This window comes from Urocitellus parryii, unplaced genomic scaffold (genome assembly GCF_045843805.1).
Source record: "Urocitellus parryii isolate mUroPar1 unplaced genomic scaffold, mUroPar1.hap1 Scaffold_49, whole genome shotgun sequence".
In the NCBI taxonomy this organism is placed as follows: Eukaryota; Metazoa; Chordata; class Mammalia; order Rodentia; family Sciuridae; genus Urocitellus; species Urocitellus parryii.
Window position 1 is genome coordinate 828,609 of NW_027554054.1, and position 27,975 is coordinate 856,583.

Consider the following 27,975-nt stretch of genomic DNA (forward strand, 5'->3'; position numbering starts at 1 on the left):
ACTGAGCCCTAGAATAAATATTTTAGCAATCTAAACACATAATAAGCACAATTAGGTGTAACATGTACTTGCTAGAATTTATGGGTAAAATATGTTTTTTTAAGGAAGTAGCTTTAAAGTATTCATGAAATAATTCATAGATTGAATTATTTGCCTGCAAATCTTCTTTATCTTGCCATTTACTTCGCAAGGGGCAGGGCTCAGCCTTGTAACTTGCTTTGCATTATAGAATGTGGAAAGAAAGGATGGATTGTCTATCAAACTAATTCCTTTGGGGACAGGGAAGTTTCCATTTGTGTACTTGGAATTTCTTTTTGTCATGAGAAGCACATTTCCAGGTAGCTATGGCTCTTTTAGATTGTTTGTGTCTGAATTGACCTAAACCCTAGAGTCCAACCTATTCTACCTGAGGTCAGCCAAGACTATTCGGATCCCTGAATACCATTTCTCTAAGCTCCTAAGAGTTTAATGCTGTCTGCCTTACAAAATAGCTCAGTCCAAGGCTAACTGATAAATACTATATTTAATGTACCAAACTTATATTGCCTTTGTGAAATAAATATTATTGGGGTTCAGAGAGATTAACTGAACAGAATTTGATGATAAATCTTTTCTTCAGAGCAAATGTTTCCACCAGAATGTCTCCATCCCTGCCACACCTGTCCCACCCCACTGCTCTATTTTTTAAGGTGCAAGTGAAAAATCTTTTGTAAATGCAAAAAGGACATTGGAAGTAAGGAGAAGTGGAGAAGTAGCCAACTAATACAGAACCTGTATGCCAAGCATTTTGTTTCAATGTTTTTAAATTGTACTCATGGATAAATATCCTCACCAGTGACTTGTCAATTGAGAATGTTTCTTCTTTTCTTTCTTTTAATTTTTTGTTCTTTCATTCTTTCTCTATAAGTCTTTACAAATGTTGATTGGTGTCTCTTACCAAAATTAATACAAATAATTATACCTATGTGATCCAACTTTTACGATAACAGGAAGATGGTGGGTAAAAAGTTGTATCATGCTACACCATAATTATCTAAGACTAGAGATTGTTCTTCATTGGAAGAATTCTATCACTTTCATAATGAATTTCTTGATTTAAAAATTATATGTTTTGGAGCTAGGGATGTGGCTCAAGTGGTAATGTGCTCCCCTGGCATGCACGGGGCGCTGGGTTTGATCCTCAGCACCACATAACATAAAAAATAAAGATGTTGTGTCCACCAAAAACTGAAAAAAATTTTTTTAAAAAAATTCTCTCTCTCTCTCTCTCTCTCTCTCTCTCTCTCTCTCTCTGTTAAGTCAATTCTAAGCTATCGTTACACAGTATTTTAAGAAAGAAGACATATTAAGGGAAGAAAAAAACAACCTTGAAAGAATGGTTCAATGGTTCAATGAGCAGGATTCTTGCATTTAGAAGAGTCTGGGGGTGCAAAAGGCATATTCACTGTATGAAGAAACAAACAACAGGAATTATATAGTGTCAAATCCATGTGAGACATATTTCTTGATATAGAAAAGACAAAATGAAGTACAAAGACTTTCTGCATTCAAGAATATTATATAAAGGAAGTTGTGTTCTGAAAAGTAGGGTCAAGTTTGTGCCAGGAAGGACGAAGTAGGTGTATGTGTTTTGAGACCGGAAGAGTGGCTAACATCCAGATGGCAGACAGCACGGCTGGAGGAGGAATCAGAAGAATTCAAGACATGTTTCCCTGCTTGCCAAAGCAGTAATCGATCCAAGTTTATTCAATATTTAATACTTCAAATTGAGGTGAAACTGTAACTTTAATTATACATTGGGAATATGTGAAAATTAAGATTGCCTGTAGTTATAAAAAGAACATCTGGAAAGGAACATGTAAGAAAAATGATTACCTCTGCAAATCCCATAAGACAGATTCAATTTCTCTTTTAAATTAATAGCTTATCTGTTCATAACAATTCAGCTCACAGACCATCCATTAACAAGAAGAAGCACTGGTCCCACATGTTGAACAAATTGCCTTTACTTTATCAAGCCAAATTTCCTGTTCCACTTCTGGCCTCTCACAATTTGTTTGAAGTCTGCCCTTGGCTCCCTTTGTTAACCTCAAGGATAGGAATAGAATTAGAGGAATGCAAACATGAAGAAAAATAATTTAAAGCTATACAGTGTACTCTCTCTTTTCCTTTTGACTATTCTATCCACTATTCCGCCTTTTCACTATCCTCTTTGAAAGACAATGTCTTGATTCTGACCCTCCATGTTAATTTTAATATTAACAGGTTTAGACCTTAAATCCTCATTTAACTAAGAGTTGTTTTCTGGACTCTTTTCTTTTTTAGCTATTTCATTTGGGCAAATTTCCTTTGCAATTGATCTTCATTTAGTGGCATAAACCTGGCATCATTGTGCCACTGTGACCCTTGAAGGGAGAATACAATGTCCTTATACAGAAGTAGCTCTGTCTTGGCATTGATGAATACTTTGTAATTATGACTTACTGATTCATAAGTCTTCATGACTTTGGTTGTTTTCCATTGGTAATCAACAGCATGAAAATACCTACAGAGAGTTTCAACAGACCTCTGGAAATGTATTTTATTCATCATTTAACCTTTACTTATTTATCCATTTTATAATAAGATGGTAAATACCTTTGGGTGATTATAAAAATGAGCAATTCCAAATTATTACTGGCATAATCATAGATGAAAAAGGCACATTTAAAAGTAATTTTTCTTTATTCATGCTTATTTAAAAGTAAGTTCAGATAAAAGAAATGAGTATTCACCACTGTGTTTATGTATATACTAATGATAAAACACTGTTAATTTTTAAAAATTAAATTTTTCACTAATTTTAAGAACCTCCTGTCAGGAAATTTTAGTTTGACTTGGTCTGTTCTCAAATGTTGGAATCATGACCTTTCATAACTATGAGAGAATAGTAAAAGCCAAAGGTCAGTTTAGTCTTGAGGTTTAACCAATGAAGATAATATCTCCAAAGACAAAACATGTTCAGGATATCTACTTCATTACTATGCCCATTTAATTAAATATGGTATACTCAAAGGCCATCATGCCTGCAAAGGACAACTCTCCACTTTGGTTCCATATTCTGAGGAACTATTTCCATCTATTTTGCCAACTTCACTAACACAATTTTCTTTTTAGCTCATTTGCTATTTCTAGATTTCCAATACAAGAAATAACCTTTACTTCTGGACTCCACACTGATAAAGTCACAGTTTAACCACTATAACTTAATGAATTAAAAAATGAAGAACTCAGCACACATGGAGATTTCTATGCCCTTTTCTGTGTTTTTATGGTCAAATCATTCATTTTCTAAATGGAGGAATACATTTACAAATGAAATCCAACCTATCAACTTTGTATTTATTGCATCTAAAAGTTGAATGTTTAAAATCATAATTATAGAAACTTCTGTTTTATTTGGCTTCCAATTAAATGGTTTTACCATTTTAAATTAAATCTGAGATTCAACTTTAGATATGTCAGATGAAGTTCTCAGGCAAGTCTTGATAGAATGATGGCCTTTTGACTACTATAAAGACCAGATACCTCAACTTCCACAAGTGCTTATAGAAAATGATAAGGGTCATAGCAATCACTAGGGAAATATAGCTTTTGATAAGATTAATGTCTAACTCTAAAATTTGAGCCAATGGGTTTTACTTCATTGCTCTGTGTAGGCAAGAGGTTTTCCGAGATATATCAATTGGTTTTTATTTACCCTAGTTCATGACAGTAGAGATTTCATAATGTATTGGAGGATTTTAATTCTTTTCATATATCAAATACATACTCTTTTTACCTTCTGAGTCCAAAACAAAACAAAGTGCATCCATGCAAACATCAGCTCTCTCCCTTTCTAGGATTGTTCTGGATGGGATGTGAAGATGTGGAATGATTCTGTGAGTTCAAAAAAATTCCAGAATTTTGAATTCTAGATAAAGTAGAAAACAAGTTGTGTCATGAAATAAATAAAAAAGTAGACAACTTGTATGACTCCTCTTATTCTGATCAAGTCATGAACAAAGGTCAACTATTAGGAAAAGCAGTGCCTTCTACCATTGTTGGAGCACTGTAGCCAGCAAAGCTTGGTGGAATTTGTTTTAGTTAGAGGCACTTCCAGTAGATATTTTATGATTATAACCCCTCTAAATTTATCTTTTTTCAGAAATCATCCTTTTAACTGAGCACCATGACTAGTGATGTGGTAGCTATGATGGATCATTTTCAGGTGTCCTTTTAAAAGTATTTTATTGCCCACTAAAGTGCTTGTCAGACTAAGAAAAGCCACTAAGTTGATAGGGAGTCAGTCTTTATAGTCTTTAGGAAACTATCTCATGATAGTTTCTCCCAGAGTGATGTGTCTACAACCCTCAAGTATGATCTGAAGGAAAAACAGTCAATGGTATCCACATGGTTGGCTGTAGAACCTCTTGTTAGTTATGTTCCACTAAAAACATCCTATCTATCTGTCATTAAACATGCTTGTTGGTTCAGGGATTGGCTACCTGACCAATGTATCAGCACAATATAAACATACATGTATTTGAAAACTTGATATATAACAGTTGTGGCATTTGTAGAAAGAAGTGGACTGGACCATTCAACAAATGGTGCTATAAGATATTGTCTTCATTGTGGAAAGATGAACTGATATATTTATTTCATACCACAAGAACAATGCTGTTTCCATTAAATATCCTTAGTATGGGAATGGGGCTTAAACTTATAGAATTTAAATATGGGGGAATATCTTTTTAATACCAAGCAAAGAAAGAATTTCTTGCACAAGACAGAAAAAAAGCATAATACCCAAAAGAAAACTTGATCTACTTAGCTATGAAAAAAAAGTATAATTTGTTTAATTTAAAAAGTAAATACAGTTAAATGACAAATCACAGACAGATTTTTATGCAGAATAAGCAAATAATCTCAAAAATAATTTAGAGGAAACCCAAATGACCCAATCTAATAAGGGCAAATGCTGAAAAAAAAAACAGAGTGAGAAAATTGAATAGCTAATAAACTTATTAAATGTTTTGCCTTGTTACTAATGAAAGAAATGAAAATTAAGATAATGGAGGACGTTATTAATCTATATATTGACAATATCAATTTGTGAGGGGAAGTACTCAGGGGTATTTGACCATTGAACCACATCTGCATCCCTATTTTGTATTTCATTTAGAGACAGGGTCTCATCGAATTGCTTAGTGCCTTGCTGTTTCTGAGACTGGCTTTAAACTCACAATCCTCCTGCATCAGCCTCCTCGGCTGATGGGATTATAGGTGTGCACCACTGCACCTGGTTGTGATATCAATTTTGACCAGAAGGTAGAAAAGATGAATTTTCACACTGACATTGTTGAGACATGCTACAGACCAAGAACTCTGCTAAGAACATGTCAATACTGATATAAATTTATGTATGGGTAAATAAATGATTAAAAAATGCATGGGAAGGACACATCATCTTGAAATAGATTTTACTTTTAAGAAGGATGATAGAGAGAAAGAAAAATGCAATAAGGGAAGATAGATACCAAGAAGATTGTCAGCATCTGTGACCCTTTAACTTGAGACACAGAAATATAGAGGTGGAGAGATCCAGTCCAAGAGGATAGCCTTTACATTGGGTGTTTTTTGCCTTTTTTCCCCTCATCTCGTAGCACTGTCCTCCCAGAGGTCTTGTTCTTAGTATTGCTATAAATGCTCACAGAAAATTGAGGAAATGGTTATTATTCCACTTAACATGCAATGAAACAGAAACTGAGAGGCACCAATAGATTTGTTCAAAGCTAGCAACTGAGAGAGTCAGCCAGACCTGATACACTCCAAGAAATTTTCTGGAAAGGCCTCCTACTTGTTTTATCAGAAGGAAGATGGTGGTGGGAAGTCTGAGGAGGAGGCCTACTCGAGTCATGAGCATCATGAACTCACAAAGTCCCATAAGCTCACTGAGGCTTGCAGAGTCTTTATTTGCTCATTTTAAGAAGAGGTCCAGTAACACCTCCAGCAGAGAGTTGTCATGATGGTCAAATGTGATATATATATAATTTGGTTTATGCAAGGCTACAAATTGTTTTAGAAGAAAAAAGCAATTTCTTCTGATTAGGGACTAGCAATCCTAAAGTCACCATTTCTTCTTAGTACAGTGTCTTGAACCTAACAAGCATTCAATTAAAATTTGTTGACAGTATATTGACCTTGCCATGCAGGAGACTAGAAGTCCAACAGAAATGCCAGCTCTTGATCAAAGTCCCATGTAAATACATTAGCCTGTCCTGTGGTTTGACTATGGTCTGACAGTGTCCCCACAAAGATTCATGTGTTAAATAGTTGGTCCCCAGGGTTAGTGCTACTGGAAGGAGGTGAGACCTAAAAGAGGTGGGGCTGAGTAAGAGGTCCTTGGTCATTGGCAGTGATTTCTTGGAAGATAGCTCTCATGCAACCCCTTGAGTTCTCATGGGAAAGTTTATATAAAAGGAACAAGCCTTGCCTCTCCCATTCTTTCTCTCTGTTTCCTGGCTCAAGATATAACTGCTTGCCCAGACAAGCACTCTGACCACAGATGTCCACCATCTGCCATCTTCCAGGGACACCGAGCTGATTCAGACACCATGCCCCTGGACTTTCAAAACTGTGAGCTAAATTAACCTCTTTTCTTTTTATGAAGCCTCTGTCAGGTATGTTGTTAGAGTGACAAAAAGTTGACCAGTACACTTTTAAAAGGACTAATACACCCTGCAAAGGAGTACAGGCTGATTTAGAAAAATAACATATTTATTGATTACTACAAGAAACACTTCTATAATACCTGATCTTTTATTCTTTGAATGAATAGTATTTATGACATTTTTATATGACAACAATAATAATTGTAATAATTCCCAAGCAGAGAATAGAAAGATATTTCATTTTTTGTCCAGCAAGGTTGATCAAATGATCCATTTCTAATGCAGACAGCTGGCAATTATCTACTATACCTAGAAGAAATGTGAATTTTGTAAATATATCCCTGTAATTCTAAACTCGATCGATAACTTAAAACTCATCTCCTGTATACCTACCAACCTCTTGAGTACTTCAACATTGCTGGACAAGATGATAGTGTGATGGAGGGGGAGACAGAATAGAAATAATCAAGAGTTCTTTTTTAAAAAATAAATATTTTTTAGTTGTTGTTGGACACAATACCTTTATTTATTTATTTGCATATGATTGTGAGGATCAAACCCAGGGCCTCGCATAGGCTAGGTGAGTGCTCTACCATTGAGCCACAACTCCAGCCCCAAGAATTAGAATTCTTAATGGCTGCTATCAAAACTCAATATTTTGCAAATTTTATAAAAACTAAAGTGAAATAATACATTGCTAGTGCCTTTCCTGGGGTCCTGAAAAGGGTGAAGACAAACCACAGGTCCTGAATTTTTATCTTCATCAACAGCATCAGGGTTATCTGCCTCTTCTATCTGTTCTCTGAACAGGGATTTCCCCTCTACCTGTCTCCTACCTGTCAAAATAAGTCAAGGAGACAAAAAAGGGTACTAATGAACAGGTAGAGAGAGGAGGAACATCCCTCCCACTTCTGTTGGTTCCTATTGGTAATATTATTAGTTGTCAAGCTTGCCTGAAAACTGGAGAATTTCAACTCTCCTCTTTAGTGAAAACTGTGGAAGAGAACATCACCTTCCTGCCAAAGCTCATATTCTTCCAATGTTAAAGAAATTAAAATCCAAATGCTGTTTCACTGATGTCTAAAGTCATACAGCTTGACAGAAGTGGTTTCTGTTATCTTTGGAGAGAATTTATTTCCTTCCTAACAATGTATTAGGTATGTGGGAAGATGCTTCAGTCCTCTGAGGCTAAAAAATGTCTGGCTGACACCATTAAAGCTCAGTTATGAAAACTGGGCACCAAAGGGGAGAGATGAACACAATACCTGGCATTCAGTCGCCCATTGGGTCACCATTAACAGACCTTCCTGTGTGCTACATGGAACCCTGGCAGCTTAAAGAATTACTGCACCCTGGGTTAGCATCATGGAGCCACAGAACGTACATGTTATTAGAGACACATGGTACATTTGGCACAGAGGAAAATAGGCCTCAGCGTGAAGCCCAGCTCTTTTGCCTTTCCATCTAGGCCACAAGGAAGAGGCAACTGAGTTCAAAGAGGGACAGCTTCACAAAGAAGGCAACTTAAAAAAAAAGTCTTAAAACCACACCACAACCATCCTCACACTAACCTGGCCCTGTGGAGCCCTAATTCCAGTAACACCCTTGGATTGCATCCACTCTTACCAAGGTTCTCTCCCAAAACTGAGTGAGCTGAGCAGTGCCTTTTTGCTCAAGAGACACTGAAAAATAGCATTCAGCAATATGGCAGAATACTCAGCAATATGGTTCTTATAGGTAGATGAGGCAGCGAACTGCTATGCAGAGCACAGTAGCCCTTCCTGAGTCACTGGTTTAGGCTGTTAGTACATGCATAGCATACCTCAGTTACCAAAATTTACCTTCCCTCAGTATAGCCTAAGCAAAAAGTTTGTTCTGTGTTTAAATGTAGCAGGTGCACCTTATGTTACATCTGTATATCCATTGTTTTCATATTTCATATATTTTCCATAGTTCTAATATTTTTATATAGGCAATTCATTATTTAAAAGACATATGGAGAGAAATGTAACTATCTCAATAAGCATTGCATCTATTATGGACAACATTCTAGGCATGGCACTGACTCACCAGTATGAAAGAAATATTTTCCAGTTTAAATTGCAAAATGATTATTGACACATTTTGGGGCAAACTCATCTAAGATAGCATGCTATATATCATAATTGTTTAAAGAAAAGAAAAAGTATCTGTCATATTATCCCTTGCCTCCAGTCTCCAGAAAAATCCAAACAACTTTATATTGGCCTTTAGTCAATTTACATATGCTATATTTATTCAGATATTGTAAAAGCAAGAGGGAAAACAGTAAGAAAAAATCTTCTGTCACTCAATCCTGTAATGGGCAAATGGTCAAAATGGCATGAATGCAATGGAAAAAAAGAAATTGGTACAAGGAACTACCTTGAAGTCATTATACTGTCTAATTAGCATTCTCTTTTTGCCATCGTTCCATCCTAACTATATCAATAGCTCATTTAATTTCTTCAGGAAAGAGAGGTAATTAAAAAGTAATTTGTTCCATAAATATTTATTCACCTTACTTAATATAACTTAAGAATCATAATTTCCTTTACCTTTTATTTAGATAAATACAAAATAAAACTTTAAAGTGCCAAAACACTTACATAAAACTGTAGCTAGTTTTCCAAGGTCTTATGTTTATACAAATTAAAGAAAAGTAGCCAGATCAAGTATTTAAATAGAGACTAGATAGATTGCTCCCTTGTCTGGTAAACTGATATATTTTAAAACAAAAAGTACATATTAATAAATGTGAGGTATTTGGATTCCAATCAGGTTTAATCATACAAAGAATCAAGTGTTATTACAAACTGTTCAATATAAATTGTAGTTAATTAACAGAGCCCCCAAACTGAATGTTAGAGGATAACTTTTAAGAATAGGATCTTTGAGAACTCAAGGTAAGTTCTCTTGCCTCTGGTAAGAAGTGAAAAGTTTCTAGCCTAGACACACCAGAAGCATTTCTCCAAACACTGCTCTTAAAGATAATCACAATTCAGATTGAGAGCTGAGATAACTGGGAAGCACTATATGGGAGGAGAGGATTACTGAAGTACACATACGCTTCTCTAATTCTTTTTTTAAAGTTCAAAAGAAGATGTAACCAAAACACACTTATTCCTGAATTTTTATTTAATTTGTCTCTTGCTCAGCAGGGCAGATTAGGCTTGGATAGTCTAATGTGTCACAATCAAAGGAAAGAAAAACCAGACACTTTGGAAGAAACAATGAAAATAAACTTTTTGCTACTGTTACTTCTTTTTCTATCTTCTTTGATTTAATTATTACTGAAGATCACTCATATGAATGAATTGTGTCTAAAGTGAATTTATAAATCAGGTATTGGGATTTTTCCCCCAGAGAATTAAGGCTATCAAGGGGGGTTAGTTTCTTAAAAGTCGAATACATGTATAAAGTAGTAGATAAAAAAAATGATCATAGCTGGGCATGTTGGCACAAGCATCTAATTCCAGACTCAGGAGGTTGAGAAAGAATCACAAGTTCGAGGCCAGCCTCAGCAATTTAGGAAGGCCCTAAGCAATTTAGCAAAACTCTGTCTCAAAATAAAAAAGAAAAAGGGATGGGGATGTGGTTCAGAGGTAAAACACCATTGGGTTTCATCCCTAGGACAAAACAACAACAACAACAACAAAAAAAAAAAAAAAAACAGAAACAAAGAAAATAGGTAATCTACTTATCTACTGGTGTAGTCGTTCAGGCACGTTCCCTACATAGTGGACTTTGGAAGAGAAATTGTGGTAGCCCTAAGGATTCAGTCTGTGAAGAAACCATTTACTCATCCAGTTAAAAGTGTACTACATGCTGCATAATAGGCGAGATGCTGAGAGAACGATAGGAGAAAGCCTGTGTCATGTGGCAGAAGACCAGAAACTGGGGGGAAAGGTGATCAAAGTGACAGCCCATAAAGAACAGTGTATAAAACCTTTTGTCTCCCCCAATCCCTGCTGTAAAATACCGAGAAAGTTGGCGCCTCTAGAGGACCATTTTTGAAATAGGTTAGGGTTTGGGATGGGGGAAATTTTTTAGTCTCATGGTTTATCTGGGGAGTGAAGATCTTGGCCTGTGAGGAGGGAGATGCTAATGTTATCTAATAACAGTGGGATCTCAAACTATTTTTTTAAACAAAACACGTTCTTCTTTTGGGGTATTAATTTCTTTAGTTACATCGATCCCATCTACACATTAATTAGTCTTTGAAGCCCGATTTCATAACCCTAGCACTATGTGTGACCTTGTTTCTTAGAAAAAAAAAGAAAGAACAACACTTATGTGAGATTGCAAAATACATCTTAAGCTATTATTTTTAAAACAACAGATATAAAAATGTGAGTAACGAAAACATCCCACTGAATGTTTGAGAGCAGATTTTAAAACGTAGCCCACAAATGAGCAGTTCACATTGTCATTGTGCCTGTTCTACCAATACATTATGTTTCTGATGAAACAAACAAAGCTGTTTAGATTAAAAACATATTCTCCAAAGAAACACCCTTTTAAAGTTGGCAAAATATATCATGCTTCTATGATTTTAAGAAAAAGCTTGAAAATTGTAAATACAATGACCAGAATATTCCCCCCAAATATCACATTGATAGAATAAAGTTCTAGCTGACAATTATGGAATAGCACAGATAATAACAAATTATAGTGAACTCTATATGCACACTAATTAACAAAATATAATTGTTGGACAGATGACACTACAACAAAGAAAGAAATGCAACGGATACAATTTCTATGCCCCTTTTATGATGTTTTGTGCAATATTTAATATTATACAGATTTTTATCCAATAAAAATTAAACATCAAAATTAAAATATAAAATTGTTTGACACAGGTTTTTAATGTATTTGAAAAGATCAGTTTCTCCTAAATTTATAATGATATGCAGATTTCCTTATAGTGAACAACATTATCATCAGTTTATCAACAAATTTAACTTTCTTTAAAAATTTCCTTGCTATACTACAGGGATATAGACACATCAATGTTTATAGCAGCACAATTAACAATAGCTAAACTGTGGAACCAACCTAGATGCCCTTCAGTAGATGAATGGGTAAAGAAAATGTGGCATATATACACAATGGAATATTATTCAGCATTAAAAGAGAATAAAATCATGGCATTTGCAGGTAAATGGATGGAGTTGGAGAATATAATGCTAAGTGAAATTAGCCAATCCTAAAAACCAAATGCCGAATGTCTTCTCAGATTTAAGGATGCTGATCTATAACATGCTGTGGGGAGGAATGGGCGGGGCGGGGGGAGGATTAAACCAACTCTAGATAGGGCAAAGAGGAAAAGGGGAGGGAGGGAAAGAGATGGGGCATAGGGATGGAAAAGATGGTGGAATGCGATCATCATCATTACCCTAAGTACATATAAGAAGATATGAAGGATGTGACTCTACTTTGTGTACTAGAGATATGAAAAATTGTGTTCTATATGTGTAATATGAATTGTAATGCACTCTGTTGTTATATATAACAAATCAAAAATTTTTAAAAATGGTTAAAAATGGGAATACTTACATTTGGAGAGAAAAGAAAGTTAGTTTCTGTCAAATTTTAAAGAGAAACATGAAATACTTTATTACTCAAAAGCAAAAATAAAATTATCTGTCATTTTTCATCCATGTCTTAATTCAAAATATTACTGATATTTTACTATGTACTAAAGAAGTAGTATATTTTAATATATTATAGTAGTATATTTTAATATATTTTTATATTTTATATTTTAATATTGCTTATAGTATTCTCAATGACATTTACATGAAATACATTGCTTTACTTTTACTTTTTTTATTTCCTTGCTGACCTAGAATTTTTAGCTGCTTTTTTTTTGTAGGCTGTTATATAAGTTTATAAGTATTGGTTAGAAAATGATTTATTCTCATTTGGAGACTCTTAAGAAGATAAGCTAATGGATCTTAAAAAGTCCATTTGAACTTAAATAGGAAATTAGTACACTAATTTGAAACAGAGATGATACTTACTAGCCAACTTTTACAGAAATGGTTAATTGAGCTAAAAACCTTGAGAGCAAGGTTGATTTATTGAATATCTGGTAAACATAGTGGAGGCTTTCATACACTTTTAGAAATAAGGTAATTATTGTAGCATTTTAATTTTTAATGCAAGTTTTATGCAGGAAAAGTTTTTCACAGAAGTAGTGTAGCTACTGAAACCGTAATACCTCTGGCAGGTATATACAAGAGTGGGGACTTCAGACCCATTCTTTTATGTGAATGAAATATTAAAATATCAGAGACATGTTAAATTTCATTAATGAAGTGAATAAATGAAATATTTCATATTTCTGCCAACTTAATATCTTTCATGTACTGTAGCATAATGGTAAGTAACCTATTTTGTTAAATTTTCTTATGTAAAACATTTATTCTTGTATTATCTATTGCTTTTTTCATTTTCATCTGGTATTGTCCTGGTGGATTTGCAGCATCACTTTGGGTAGACTCTTTTACCATTTTACCTTTGTTCCAACCTACTGTGGTTTGGGTGTCACTTAAAGATCCATATGCTAAAGGCTTTGCACTCAGTTAACAGTGCTATTGGGAAATGATACAAATTTAAAGGGGTGGGGTCTGATGGGAGGTCTTCTGGTTACTGGAGGCCTGCTCTTGAATGGGAAAGGGGGACACTGGTTCCTTCCTCCTCTCTGTTTTGCTTCACAGCTATGAAGTGAGCAGTTGTGCTGTGCCCCTGGCCAGAGACCTAAAATCAATGGCAAATCATAGACTGAAATCTGCTAAAACTGTGAGTCAAAATAAATGGTTTCTATTATTAAGTTGATTATAGGAATGGAAAGTTGACTACTAGAATCTACTGTCTGTTTCCTATCAAATACTGAAGGTAGAGTTTTTAGGTTATTTTTAGGAATGAGAGACTGAATATGGTGAATGTGGTCTTGATACATGTTGTGATTTTAGATAAAAAAGTATTTGCTGTTATATCTATCAAAAGGCTATCTCATAAAGTCAGAAAGCAGTTTGATGCTTAAATTAGAAAACAAGCTTGTTTGAAAAAACATTGTACTTCCTTATTTCTCCCCTTTAACAATTAGTAATCTTTCTCAGAACAAAAATCTTCGACTAAGCTATTTACATCATTCTCTCACTATGTAAAGTTCACTCTGGCTTGTAATTATTTGTTTTAATCCTTTTACTTTTCTTTTTATTGTCTTTATTTTCCTCATTACAAATATTTTCTTACAAATACTTTCAACAATCATATGATCACTTCATTTTACCTTCCAGTATTTTCAATTCAGAATTCCTAGACAGAAAAAACATAGTTGTATTATAAATTATTCCCTTTTATTTCTCCTTGCTATTTTAATGATGATACCATATTAATTTTAACCATTAAGCACTCAAGTTAAAATTAAGTGGTATGTGATATTAATCAACAACAAAAATGATTAAAAATAAATCCGTTTACACAAACACATCTAGAAGAGATAAACAACTTTGTTAATTTCTCACCAAAAACTTTCTTCATTTTATGTGTAGTTATAGCTCTGGAAAATTCAGTGTATATTAGAATCACAAAAAAATTCTTGTTTTATCAAAAGAATGTATCAACATCACATGATTTCACCCATGTGAAAGTCTAGTAAGACATTTGAAAGATATGTACGACATAACCTAAAAAAAATCTTTACTGAGAAAAATGGTCCCACAAATTGAGATAGGGAACTGCTACATTTTATTGGCTTTCTTTTCTTCTTTTTAAATTAATTTTATTTCCATTATGTTTAAATTCCTATTTTTAATATGGATTATTATGGCAGCATAAGTTACATAAAGTCTGTGTTACTAATTTCAAAACGAAAAAAAGAATTATGATAATGTTAACAAAAAATTGAAATGAAATTCCTCAGCTATAATTTGGTTTTATAAAAGAAATCTACAATAGCTAATTAAATTATTTTACTTTTTATATCTATGTTTGATGTGTCATATAATTGAGTGAAACTGAACATGTATATACAGTACTAGAGATGGGTAAACTTGGCCTCTATTTATACATCTTTTAATATGTTTTTGTAAGGTTTTAGGTTCAAAAACATTTTATAAGTATTTGCTACAGGGCCTAAATTATAGAAAGATAAATCAATAGCCTTTAATCATTACTGAGGATAGTCTTTCGGGATACTTATTTTTATACATTGAATGAGTATGCAATTATTCGCTGGAGAGATCATGGTGATTTTTTTCTTGTTTAAAGCTAGAATCATTTGAGCAAGAAAATAAATAAAGTAGATCTATATTTAACTCATAGGAATAAAATAAATATACCCTAGTCCATTCAGATATATGTGCCTGAATAAATCAATAAGTGGTAGATAGCAGACTAATCTCACAGACAGAGGAATTCCATATAATATATGTAGTTACTTTGTCTTCAAGGAGTGGCACATGACTCTCCATTCCTCAGCTGTGGCTTGTACATACTGACTGCCTTCCATAGAGTATAGTATAAAAAGAAATATAAAAGAATAATTTCACAGTATAGAAACCTGATAAATCCTGCCTCAACCAGATGATAAAAGTCAATACCAAGGATAATATATCACGTTGAGGGTAAATAATACTGTGGCAAATCTTAAATAAGAACACTGTACCAAAGATTGGACCATTATTCTTCAAATATGACAGAGTCATCAAAACTAAAGTCTGAGAAACTGTCACAGCCTACATAGTTGGGAATCTAGGAAGACTGAGTTTAAATGTAACAGTATCCCAGATGGGTCCTGAAACAGAAAAGGAAATTAGGTAAAAACTCAGGGGATCTAAATTCAGAACACATATTTGTTAGTAATAACTTATTGGTATTTGTTTTGTTATTGTTGTTGTTGTTGAGATTACCAGGGATTGAACTCCAGGGCACTTGACCACTGAGCCACTTCCCTAGCCCTGTTTTGTACTTTATTTAGAGACAGGGTCTCACTGAGTTGCTTAGTGCCTTGCTTTTGCTGAGGTTGGCTTTGAACTCACCATCCTCCTGGCTCAGCCTTGAGAGCCGCTGGGATTACAGGCATGCACCACTGCACCCAACTCTGTTATTTGTTATTAATTGTAGCAAAGCACCATAATGATATAAGATGTTCGGTCCTAATAAGAATAAGTTACACTCCATGTATATATAATATGTCAAAATATACTCTACTATCATGTATATCTTCATAATTTTTTGTAACTCTAAATTGCTTGAAATAAAATAATCACTTTAAAAAGTCTTAAATCACATACATTTTAAAATAACATAACCAGGGCTTCTTGGGGGAAAATGACATATCAAAGATTGAGTAGGATGAATGTAAGATGATATTGGAGCATTTGTTTTGCCAGAAAGTAAGAATGCCTTAAAAAAAAGGAAAGTAGGAAAGAAGGAAGGAAGGAAGGAAGGAAGGAAGGAAGGAAGGAAGGAAGGAAGGAAGGAACCTCCAAAACAACCCAAACAACACAAAATAGAGATAGAAGAACACAGGAGCCCAACTGAAAGAGCTCCCAGTAGCCAAAACTAGGATAATATGAGCAGCAAAATAGATAATGATGGCATTAGAACTAAGAATTGGACCTCAAGAATAAAATAAATTCCCACAATTCCACAAGATTATAAACACATTATTGAAAAAATAAACAAATGATATGAGAAGGGAGGTTCCAAAAAAATTCAAATGATACCTTTTTTTTATTGGTTGTTCACAACATTACAGAGCTCTTGACATATCATATTTCATACATTAGAATCAAGTGGGTTATGAACTCCCATTTTTACCCCAAATACAGGTTGCAGAATCACATCGTTTACACATCACATTTTTACATACTGCCATATTAGTGACTGTTGTATTCTGCTACCTATCCTATCCTCTACTATCCAACCTCCCCTCCCCTCCCATCTTCTCTCTCTACCCAAATGATACCTTTAGATAATTCCCAATTCTAGGCAGAAGAACTTAACTCTCCTCTGTTTAAGTGTGAGCTGGAATTAGCAATTTACTTCCAAAAAATTAGAGTATACCAAGTTAACAGCCCTTAAACCTGGCACACATTATGTTAACTTGTGATCCAGATTAATATCACCAAGGACAAGCCATGTGGTGACCATGTGCCCACCTATTCACTGATATGATGAGATCACAGGGACTCTTCATTTCTGAGCATTTTCCCCCAAACTCATAATACCACTTCATCATGACAAAGTATCAGACAAAGACAAATATGGAGACATTCTACAAAATGCCTAACAAGTACTCTTCAAACTTCTTAGAATCATAAAAACAAGAAAAGACCATCACAGATCAGAGCGACAGAGAAGATTTGGTGAATAAATGCAATGAGACATCCTGGGCAAGATTTGAGAAATGACATTAGAGAAAAATTGGTGAAATCCAAATAAGGCGTGCCATTTAGTTAATAGTATGTGACAATACTAATTTCTTAATTTTGATGATTATATTGTGGTTAAGTAGGATGTCAATATTAGGGGACAGTGAGTGCAGGATTTGTGAGAATTCTGTACTATTTCTGCAGTTTTTCTGGAAATCTAAAACTATTTCATAATTGTTTATTTACTATAATAATGCAAATTAGTGAGACTATTTATATTTTTGAATTGAAACATCAAGAAAACAACTAAAAGAGAGGAGCCATGGCTTGCTTTGAGTCTCAAAGCTATCTATTGACAGAAAAGAAAATGCCCTCAATGAGAACTGCTCTTGAGGTATCATCAAAATCTTTGAAAAGGAGGAAGATATTAAAATTACGATTGTCCAAACACATACAGTTTTGTTACTACTGTGTGGAATTAAATGTTAAAAAGTTTTCATAGAACAAGATAAATTTTTAGCTGTTGGTATAGATTCTAGATTATTTTAGCCAGTCAACTCTGAGGAGACAGTTGTCAAATGTAACTTTATCAGAACAGAATCTTTGCAGGATTTATTCTGATTCTTTAGAAGGGGAGAAATGAAAGAAAAAAAATTGAAGTACAGAGGAAATGATTTTTAGAATGTTCTATATATCTTTAACCTCAAGAAAATTGTCATATAAATATTATTTTAACATTCAATTGAATCAATGAATCCTGCTTTGTAGAGGTATTTATCAATCAATAAATACTGTCAAAGAATCAAGACAATTTCCTTTTTACTCATGATTAGTATAAATAAAATTTGCAGTATCTTTTGGCATCCCCACAAACACCCAAGCGTTCAAGAGGTGTCTCATCATTGCTTTTCAAAGCACAATATTTCCAAAGCCTATTTATTGTCCTTTCTTAAATTATTCACCACTTCTAGGAAATTTGTCATGTGACAGGAACACTTTGAGAAAACAGAAGAAGCTGTTTTTGAAAAACAGAATTAGATTCAAGAACGTGCATGTGACCACTGAAGTAAAGCTTTTAATTTTTGACAGAGAATGTAGGAAATTGATTGTAAAAAAAAAATGTGTTGAATTTTTATTTTATTTTATTTTACTTTTTTCAGAAAGATAGGGACACAAGTGCTATCTTGATACTAAAATTGGACATTAGCTTGCATATATGTGTGACATAGTCTCTCTCTCTCTCTCTCTCTCTCTCAAGAAAGAAGGGATCAAGAAAACTTTGGTCTTGTCCTATTAGAGAATAGTTTTATCTTCTTATTGACAGTGAGGGAGCCTGTCTGGCCTTTGCTTCAACTTATGGAAGAAAAATCAGTATTGGTTCACTCTCTTCTGTCAATAAAAAGCACACCTTGCCACTTCTAGGCTGAGGGATAATAATGAGAGCAGTTGGAACAGAGCCATATATCTTTTCACCACAGGGATTCTAATCAGAATCATTACCTACTTTTGATGTATTGTGAAGATATGCCTTTGCCAAGAAAATTTGAGACAAGAAGTTTCTTTGTGCTATGAATATTAAACATTCTTACATAAAATTGTTACCATCTGCTTACCACCCAGGTGTTCAATGATGAAGTATTGTGAATGAAAAGCTTGTATTACTAAAAGCTTTGAAGACTTATGCTTCATTCTTCACATTGGTATTTCTAATCATTTGATTTTCCAAGCTATGTTTAAATAAGGTTTTGTTTTTCCAAACTATATAAAGGGATAACTAGCTTCAAGATTTAGGGGCTTTTTCCACCTTAGGCAATTTGAGTATTTCCAACTTTTTATACTAACATATATTTTATTAGGGTGAAGATATTTAAAAAACTATACTTTATTATATTATAAATGAACATACATAGACAATGTTTAATAATTGGAAATTTGTTTAAGAAAATAGATTGCTTAGCAAATCCTAGGTTTGGTACAGAATTAAAGAACTCAGCTGAACTATCATAGAATCTATATATTCTACAAAGAACCATGTTTGGTCATTTTTTAATATAATTTAAAATTTATCAAACTGGAACCACTTTCTTCTTCAATTTTCAAACAGCCAATGGAAACACATTGAAGAGAGTATAAGCAATAATAATTTTGTCCCCCATTCATTGGTTTCTTAAAAAAAAAATTGAGCATCTCCTCAGCTGACAAGCACTGGTCTTTAAGATTTGCTATTGCTATATTGACACCAATTCTCTCATATTTGTGTGACATGTAATCTGCTTAAACAATCATTAGGAAAATTTTCAAGTTCTTTTTATTATTGAGAAACAAGTAAAAGACAGTATAAGTCAGATTGTTAAGAAAAATGTCCAAATAAATATGATTTATAATTATCTCCTTTGGGGAAAATAAGTCTCTTTAATAATTTTGTTTATATCACTAAGAACCAGCAATGAAATTGTTTTGATTTCTGATCAAAAATTCTGAATTTAAAGAAAAAGCAAGAAAGCAATAGAATTCATGAATAAATATACTAATCACAAAATAGATAATTTTCAGAGGAATCATGAATGTCCAAAACTGACAAAAGAAATAGAATATTTAAATAATAAATTGTCCTTGGGAAAAAATGGATTATACAAAGCAAATATAACCCTGAGTAAATATTATAGAAATACCTTTAAATATATAGTGAAGGAAGAACACCAAGGAAAAGTGAAATTTTAAAAACAATAGGTCAGATCATTGAATGTGGTGGCAGCTTTTGAGATTTGCATGTTTTTTTTTTTTTTTTTTCGGAAAGTATATTCTGGCCTATGGAATATTCTGGCCTATGGAACCATGTCTAAGGGACCTGCAGTCAGCATTGATCTTGGCACCACCAACTCTTGTGTGGGTGTCTTCCAGCATGGAAAAGTGGAGATAATTATAAATGATTGGGGAACCCAGCTACCCCAAGCTATGTCACCTTCACCTTCATTGGCAAAGAATGATTGATCAGTGATGCTGCAAAGAATCAGGTTGTAATGTGCCCCACCAACACAGTATTTGATGCCAAATATCTGGCAAGGCAGAGATTTGATGATGCTGTTGACCAGTCTAATATGAAGCACTGATGGTGAATGATGCAGGAAGGCCCAAAGTCAAAGTAGAATACAAGGGTGAGACAAAAAGTTTCTATCTAGAGGAGGTATCTTTTATGGTTGGGACAAAGATGAGGGAAATTGAAGAGGCCTACCTTTACCACTGGCCTACTGTTACCATTGCTGTGGTCACAGTGCCAGCTTACTTCAGTGACTCTCAGCATCAGTCAACCAAAGATGCTGGAACAATTGCTGGTCTCAATGTACTTAGGTAATCAATTAGCCAACTGCCACTGTTATTGCTTATGATTTAGACAAAAAGGTTGGAGCTGAAAGAAATGTGCAAATTTTTATTTAGGAGGTGGCACTTTTGATGTGTCAATCTTCACTATTGAGGTCAAATCCACAGCTGGAGACACCCACTTGGGTGGAGAAGTTTTTGATGACCCTGTGGTCAATGTTTCTCTCTGAGTTCAAGTGAAAGCATAAGAAGGACATCTGTGAAAACAAAAGAGCTGTCCAACGTCTCCATACTGCATGTGAAAGAGCTAATCATACCCTCTCTTCCAGCAAACAGGCTAGTACTGAGATTGATTCTCTCTATGAAGGAATCAAGTTCTATACCTCCATTACCTGTGCTTGATTTGAAGAGTTGAATCCTGTTCCGTGGCACCCTGTATCCTGTAGAAAAATCTCTTTGAAATGCCAAGTTAGACAAGTTACATATCCATGATATTGTACTGGTGGGTGGTTCTACTCATATCCCCCAGATTCAGAAGCTTCTGTAGGACTTCATCAGTGGAAAAGAACGGAATAAAAGTATCAACCTTGATGATGCTGTTGCTTATGGTGCCGCTGTCCAGGTAGCCATTTTATCTGAACATAAGCCTAAAAATGTTCAAGATTTGCTGCTCTTGGATGTCACTCCTCTTTCCCTTGGTATTGAAACTTCTGGTGGAGTTGTGATTGTCCTTATTAAGTGCAATACCACCATTCCTACCAAGGAGACACAGAGCTTCACGACCTACTCTGATAACCAGCATGGTGTGCTCATTCAGATACATAAAGGTGAGCATGCCATAACTAAGTATAACAACCTGCTTGGCGAGTTTGAACTCACGGGCACATCTCCTGCACCCCTTGGTGTTCCTCAGATTCAAGTCACTTTTGATACTGATGACAATGGCATCCTCGATATCTCTGCCATAGATAAGAGTACAGAAAAAAAGAACAAGATTACCATCACTAATGACAGAGATTGTTCAGGCAAGGAGGACATTGAGAACCTGGCTTAGGAAGCTTAAAAGTACAAAGCTGAAGACAAAAAGCAGAGGGACAATATGTCATCCAAGAATTTGCTGGAGTCTTATGCATTCAACACGGAAGTGACTGTTGAAGATGAGAAACTTCAAGGCAAGATAAATGATGAAGATAAATGCAAGATTTTGACAAATGTAATGAAATCATTGACTGGCTGGATAAGAATCAGACTGCATAATGTTAATCTTTTCTTCCTGCTCTTCCTCCCTGCTATGTTCTTAGTTGCTCTCATTATATCAAAGAAGACATTTGGTATTTGTGTTTTAGGGATTGGCTAGCTTCACTAAGCATAATCTGCTCTAGTGCCATCCATTTCCCTGCAAATTCCATGATTTTGTCATTTTTTAGTGCTGCGTAATACTCCACGGTGTATAAATGCCACATTTTTTAATCCATTCATCTATTGAAGGGCATCTGGGTTGGTTCCACAGTCTAGCAATTGTGAATTGTGTTGCTATGAACATCCATGTGGCAGTATCCCTGTAGTATGCTCATTTAAGGACTTCAGGGAATGGTCCGAGGAGGGCAATAGCTGGGTCAAATGGTGGTTCCATTCCCAGCTTTCTGCGGGAAGAAAAGATTAACATTAAACAGAGACATGAGGTGGAAGGGAAAGGGAGAGAAAAAGGAAATTGCATGGAAATGGAGGGAGACCCTCATTGTTATACAAAATTACATATAAGAGGTTGTGACGGGAATGGGAAAATAAACAAGGAGAGAAATGAATTACAGTAGATGGGGTAGAGAGAAGATGGGAGGGGAGGGGAGGGGGGATAGTAGAGGATAGGAAAGGTAGCAGAATACAACAGTTACTAATATGGCATTATGTAAAAATGTGGATGTGTACCGATGTGATTCTGCAATCTGTATTTGGGGTAAAAATGGGAGTTCATAACCCACTTGAATCTAATGTATGAATCTAATGTATGTCAAGAGCTTTGTAATGATTTGAACAACCGATAAAAAATAAATAAAACATAAAAAAATAAAAACATAAAAAAAAAGAATCAGTCTGCAGAGAAGGAAGAATTAAACATCAGCAGAAAGAGCTGGTCTGCAACCCCACCATCGCCAAGCTGTTCCAGAGTGCAGGAGGCATGCCAGGAGGAAATCCTGGAGGGTCACCTCTCTTGTGGTACTTCCTCTGGGCCCACTATTGAAGAGATTGATAAAGTTAGCCCAAGTACAGATGTAGCATTGTTCTGCACAGTAAAATATGGAAGGGCTCAAATTTGTAGCAAATTTAAAGTTGCTTCTATAGAAAATTACTGGGCATTCTCAATATTTGCATATAGAACGGGTACACGGGTAAAGGAAATAACATTGTACTTTATAAGCACTGTATTGCAAATGGAAAATGCAATGTCTTAAATAAAACTATTTAAAATTGGCAAAAAAATCCTCAATAGGTCAAAGTATATGACAATTTGAGTCTTCAATTTCAAGATGAAATATGGCAAATTGAATTTAGCAATACATTAAAATAATTGTTCAGAATGGTCAGGGAATTTTTATTCTAATATCCCAGAATGATTGAACATTAGGCAATATTTGCATATAATTAATCATAAAATAAAATACTTGAAAGGAAATTATATGGTAATCTTGATTTTTTTCACTTTTTAAATTCTAATTTGTTATATATGACAGCAGAATGCATTACATTCATATTACATATATAGAGCAGAATTTTTTATATCTCTGGTTGAACACAAAGTAGAGTCACATCATTCATGTCTTCATTCATATACTTAGGGTAATGATGTCCATCTCATTCCATCATATTTCCAACCCCCATGCCCCCTCCTTTCTCCTCCCTCCTCTTTTCCCTATCTAGAGTTCATCTAATCCTCCCATGCCCCATCCCACCACATTATGAATCAGCATCCTTAAATCAGAGAAGACATCTTGCATTTGATTTTTTAGGATTGGCTAACTTCACTTAGCATTATATTCTCCAACTCCATTCATTTACCTGCAAATACCATGATTTTATTCTCTTTTAATGCTGAGTAATATTCCATTGTGTGTATATATTACATTTTCTTTATCCATTCATCTACTGAAGAACATCTAGGTTGGTTTCACAGTTTAGCTATTGTGCTGCTATAAACATTGATGTGGCTGTGTCCCTGTAATATGCTGTTTTTAAGTTCTTTGGGTATAGACTGAGAAGTGGAATAGCTGGGTCAAATGGTGGTTCCATAACCAGTTTTCCAAAGATTCTCCATACTGCTTTCCTTATTGGCTTCACTAGTTTGCAGTTCTACCAGCAATGTATGAGTGTACCTTTCCCCCCACATCCTCTTTTAAATACATCTTCAGATTGATTTTAGGAATTTACTAATTCAGTAAGAATTAAAGGATGGTTTAGAACATCCTGTTTCAAACAAACTGCTAAGTTTATGTTTATAGGGTTTGACTTAGTGTCATTGCCACTAAAATAAGTGTGATAATCAGGATGTGATGATTGCTATAACAAGCAGTCCTCCAAGTTTGTGACTCACCCAATAAAATTTGTTCATACACCATTTCCCTATGAAAGAAATAAATTATAGCACATCCATAGGAAGCAATATTATACCCCTATTAACTATATAATGGCACAATATAATGTCTAAAAAATGAGGCACACTTAATTGTATTTACAGTATGATATCATTACTTGTTAACTACTTACACACAAATAAACACACAAACTTAGAAGGTTTTATATCAGACTTTTAAGAGCAATTGTCTTTGGGTGATGGCTTAGGGGTGATATTAGGCTTTTTTTGTTTATTCTCTGTGGTTTTAAAATGATCTACAATAATTTATTTTACTTAAAATAAATGAATCTTATAAATGAACAATGAAAGTATCCTAAAAATCAGTCATCAGTTACTATTACATATTCATTTTTATGTAGATTGAAAATTCTCTCATCATGTAATAAACTTTGCCAATATCTGGCCAACTTTTAATCAAGAACATTTCTGGTGTAGTCTATTGCCCACAGTGTGTGTGGTTGATGGATTTTGTCCGTGCCTTTCAATCACATAAGCTATTTGACTCATGACATTGTCATAATTAACCCAACACGAAAATTCTGATTTAGTTGTTGAAGTGATGACCACTAATCCTGTCGGTGACAAGAAAGTCCTGATAATGACGGACTGAGGGGTTGAAAAGGAGGGCAAGTTTGGGGATTTAACTTCCCTGAAACCCTTTTCTTTGAAGGGTTGGACATTGGATCCGATATTGTTTACTTCAGATCTTTGCACAAATCATTCCACGGGCCTCTTTGGGAGGGAAGGGGTTAAATATAGAAGCAGTGCTTGATTTAGGATTTGTTTTGGAACCATTTATCTGTTGGACTGCTGACAACAGTCAACATTTTCTAAATACCTGAAGGAATGAAAGTAGATTGTTATCCAGCAAGAAAGTGGTGGAGGCAACTTGGTATCTCTCTATGTTCATTTAGATGACTGTTTGAGTAAGAAAACCAAAACGCCAAAACTAAAAAAAAAAAAAAAAAACAGATAAAAGTTACTTATAAATTTGTCATGCATCCATCCTTGGTGTGTGGTCCTGTCCAGTGTCCAAGGTGGCCTACGGAAGACCTTTATTTTGTAAAAGAAAGTTCAAAAAGGCAAAGATATCATTGACTTAGACCAAACATTCACTAACTTCTGCAAATGGATTGTCAATAGGCATTGGCATATTTTCCTTATTTTGGCCAGGAGAAGGGGTAGAGTTATTCTCAATGTTAAGTAAAGGTCATCTCTCTCTGCCATACTGCCAGAGACGAATGGCCCAAGCTGTCTGTTCACTGGGTCAACTTGGGTACTCTCCCATATTTGTACTGGATAGGTAGTCAAGTGAAATGCCAGATTCATCACTGATAGAATTGCTTTCCTGGGTGGCAATCCCTTAATTTGTGTGCCTTCATGGACAATGGCCATCATTTTTAATTACCTTTTTGTCCTGTAGCAGTTCATCTATCTTTTAAACACTTCAAATTTAATCTTCATGTTAGATGAAGAGGGAAAATTTGCTGTGAAATCACGATCAGACTAGTTTCATAAACTTGAGAAATTTTAGGGAAAAAAAAGCTTAAAGGACTCATCAAAATTTGAAAGTCGAAGGCAAATACTGATGGCTTTCTAGTCATTTATTATTATGACAGGATCTCCATGTGGATAATTCTAAATATTTAGATCCTTAAACCATTTGTTTCCTAAAAATGTGAAAAACAGTTTACACCTCTTTTATGGCACCTTTGAAACAATTTAACCATAACACTTCTGATGATTCCAAATAGAACATCTTATTTTTCCCCCGCTTTATATATAAACAACCATAGGCACTGGGGACCCAAGATCAATCAGACATGTCTCTGTGAAGGCAAATAAAATAGCCAAGGATGCTTTTGGAGCAGTGTGTGCAGAGCACTCTGAGTGCTGAGTCCTTCTGGGGTGCTGGGGAGCAGGAAAGGTACAGGGATCAGCAATGATAACCATGGGTCAGGCTCTGGAAATTCTCGAGGTTTCTCCCACCAGAACCTGAGTCAACCCTTGGGATAATTGAGAAAGGTAACTTCCTCCACCTAATGGATGAGAAGACAGAGGTTTAGGGGTGAACTGTCTTCCAAGTCCTCACCTGCCAAGGAGGAGGTGAAGCAGGAACTTGAGAAATGATGTCCAGATCTGGTCTGATCCAAAGCTCAGCGTCTTGACCATGCATGTTGTTTCCTACATAGAGGGGCAAAAGTTGGAAAGGGCCCTGTGGGGAGTTAGTCCAGCCAAGCAGGGGTGACAGAGGAGCATGGGGTGGGGAACAGGCAGAGAGAGGAAAGACACTTCCTACCTACGAGGCAACACAGTAGTCCTAGACACTGGATGACTGTGCCTGAAAACCATGCACTGCAAGATTGGGAGGGATTTTTCTTCTCTCCCTGTGGAAGGGACTGTTCTGAAAGCCCATCTACTTGCTCGCCTGTCCTGGTAGCTCAGCGGCATGTTTGGAAGGTTGACTTAGTGAGTATGCCACTATTTCATTCCGTGTCCCCTCTGACTGAACAGGCCTGTGGTTTCTCTTCTCTTGGGTTCTTCCTTACAGTTCTTGAAGAGAAGTGGAAGAACAGTTCAGGCATCAAACCTCAGAGATAAGGCATCCAAACAATGTCAAGACCGCTGTCCGTCCATCTGTTGTCCCACCTTTTTGAGCCAGGGCCCAGCAGCCCAGTGTATAAATCATGAATTTACACAAAGAGAGATATGGTGGAAGGGAAACGATGAATAGAGTAGGAATCGGGGAGGGTGGGATGAAAGTAAGAACAGAAGAAGAGGAATGCAGAGAGGGAGATAAAGATGAAGGAAGGGGAAAAAGAAATGGGGAGAGAATTACAGAGGAAAGAGCCTTTAGAGGGAGATAATGAGCTAAGCATTAGACCAATTAAAGAGGTGCTGTTTGTAGTACCTTTTCAGTACATAACTGGAATTTCATTCTATAAAATGAGGAAGAGGGAGAATCTAGAGGTTTTAAAAAATAAAACAGTGATCCTTCAACATGCAGTAGAATGTGGAGAAATGGATAAGATCCTCTTTAGACATAATAAAAGACGGGGGGGAAGTTTCAAGGAGATAATGTGACTGCAAGCCCTGTCACATGTTTTAATCCCAGATACTCAGGAGGCTGAGGTGGGAGGGTTACAAAAAGGGTGTTGGAGGGCTACTTCATGAGACCCTGTCCCCAAATAAAAATGCTTCAAAGGACTGAAGGTGTACTCAGTGGAAGAGCACTTGCCTCGTATGAGTGAAGCCCTGGGTTTAAACTCCAGTGTGACCAAAAGAAAAAGGGAAAGAGAAAAAATATATACCATTCCATGACCTAGGATTTAATGTGACTGAGAAGACCACAGTGTATGCTGGATCAACAGTGCCTGCAACACTAAGCAGAAATCCTTTTGTTCTTCTAATTAAAGACTAGAATATCAATGTGCTTCTATGTAGATATAAAGTACCACATTTTGAAATGGTAAAATAGCCATAAATCTCTCCTATTTATGCCAACTATTAGTTTTGATTTTGTAGAAGCCTAATTTTAAAAGTCCTACCAAAACCTATTATTTAATTTTATGAATAAAAGTAGGAACAAATAAAAAATGCTTGACATGTTGTAGGAAATCTGTAAGTAGCTGTTAAATAAATGTACAATAAGCAAAAACACTTGGCAGTCTCAGCATGCAAAATGATTACAGTCCAATATTTATAATATGTTCTACAACCATAAATTAAATCAAGAAGCTGTTAAATGGAGATGTATCGAACTCTGAAAGAATTCTATTTATACCCTTTCTAGTGCTTCTCCCCAATTATAAGCAATGAATTTAAAATTCCAGTTCATTTTCCAGCTGTGATGTAGGAAAAGATATAAGGGGAAAGAGGAGGGAGGAGAGAGATAGAAGCTGTTAGTTCATTGCTGATATCGTGA

The 27,975-nt window shown here is 35.1% G+C and overlaps 1 pseudogene; it reads left to right on the forward strand.

Annotated features, from left to right (window-relative positions):
* The first annotated feature begins 19,939 nt into the window (after positions 1-19,939).
* Positions 19,940-26,651, forward strand: LOC113175723 (heat shock cognate 71 kDa protein-like; annotated as a pseudogene).
* The last annotated feature ends 1,324 nt before the right edge of the window (positions 26,652-27,975 follow it).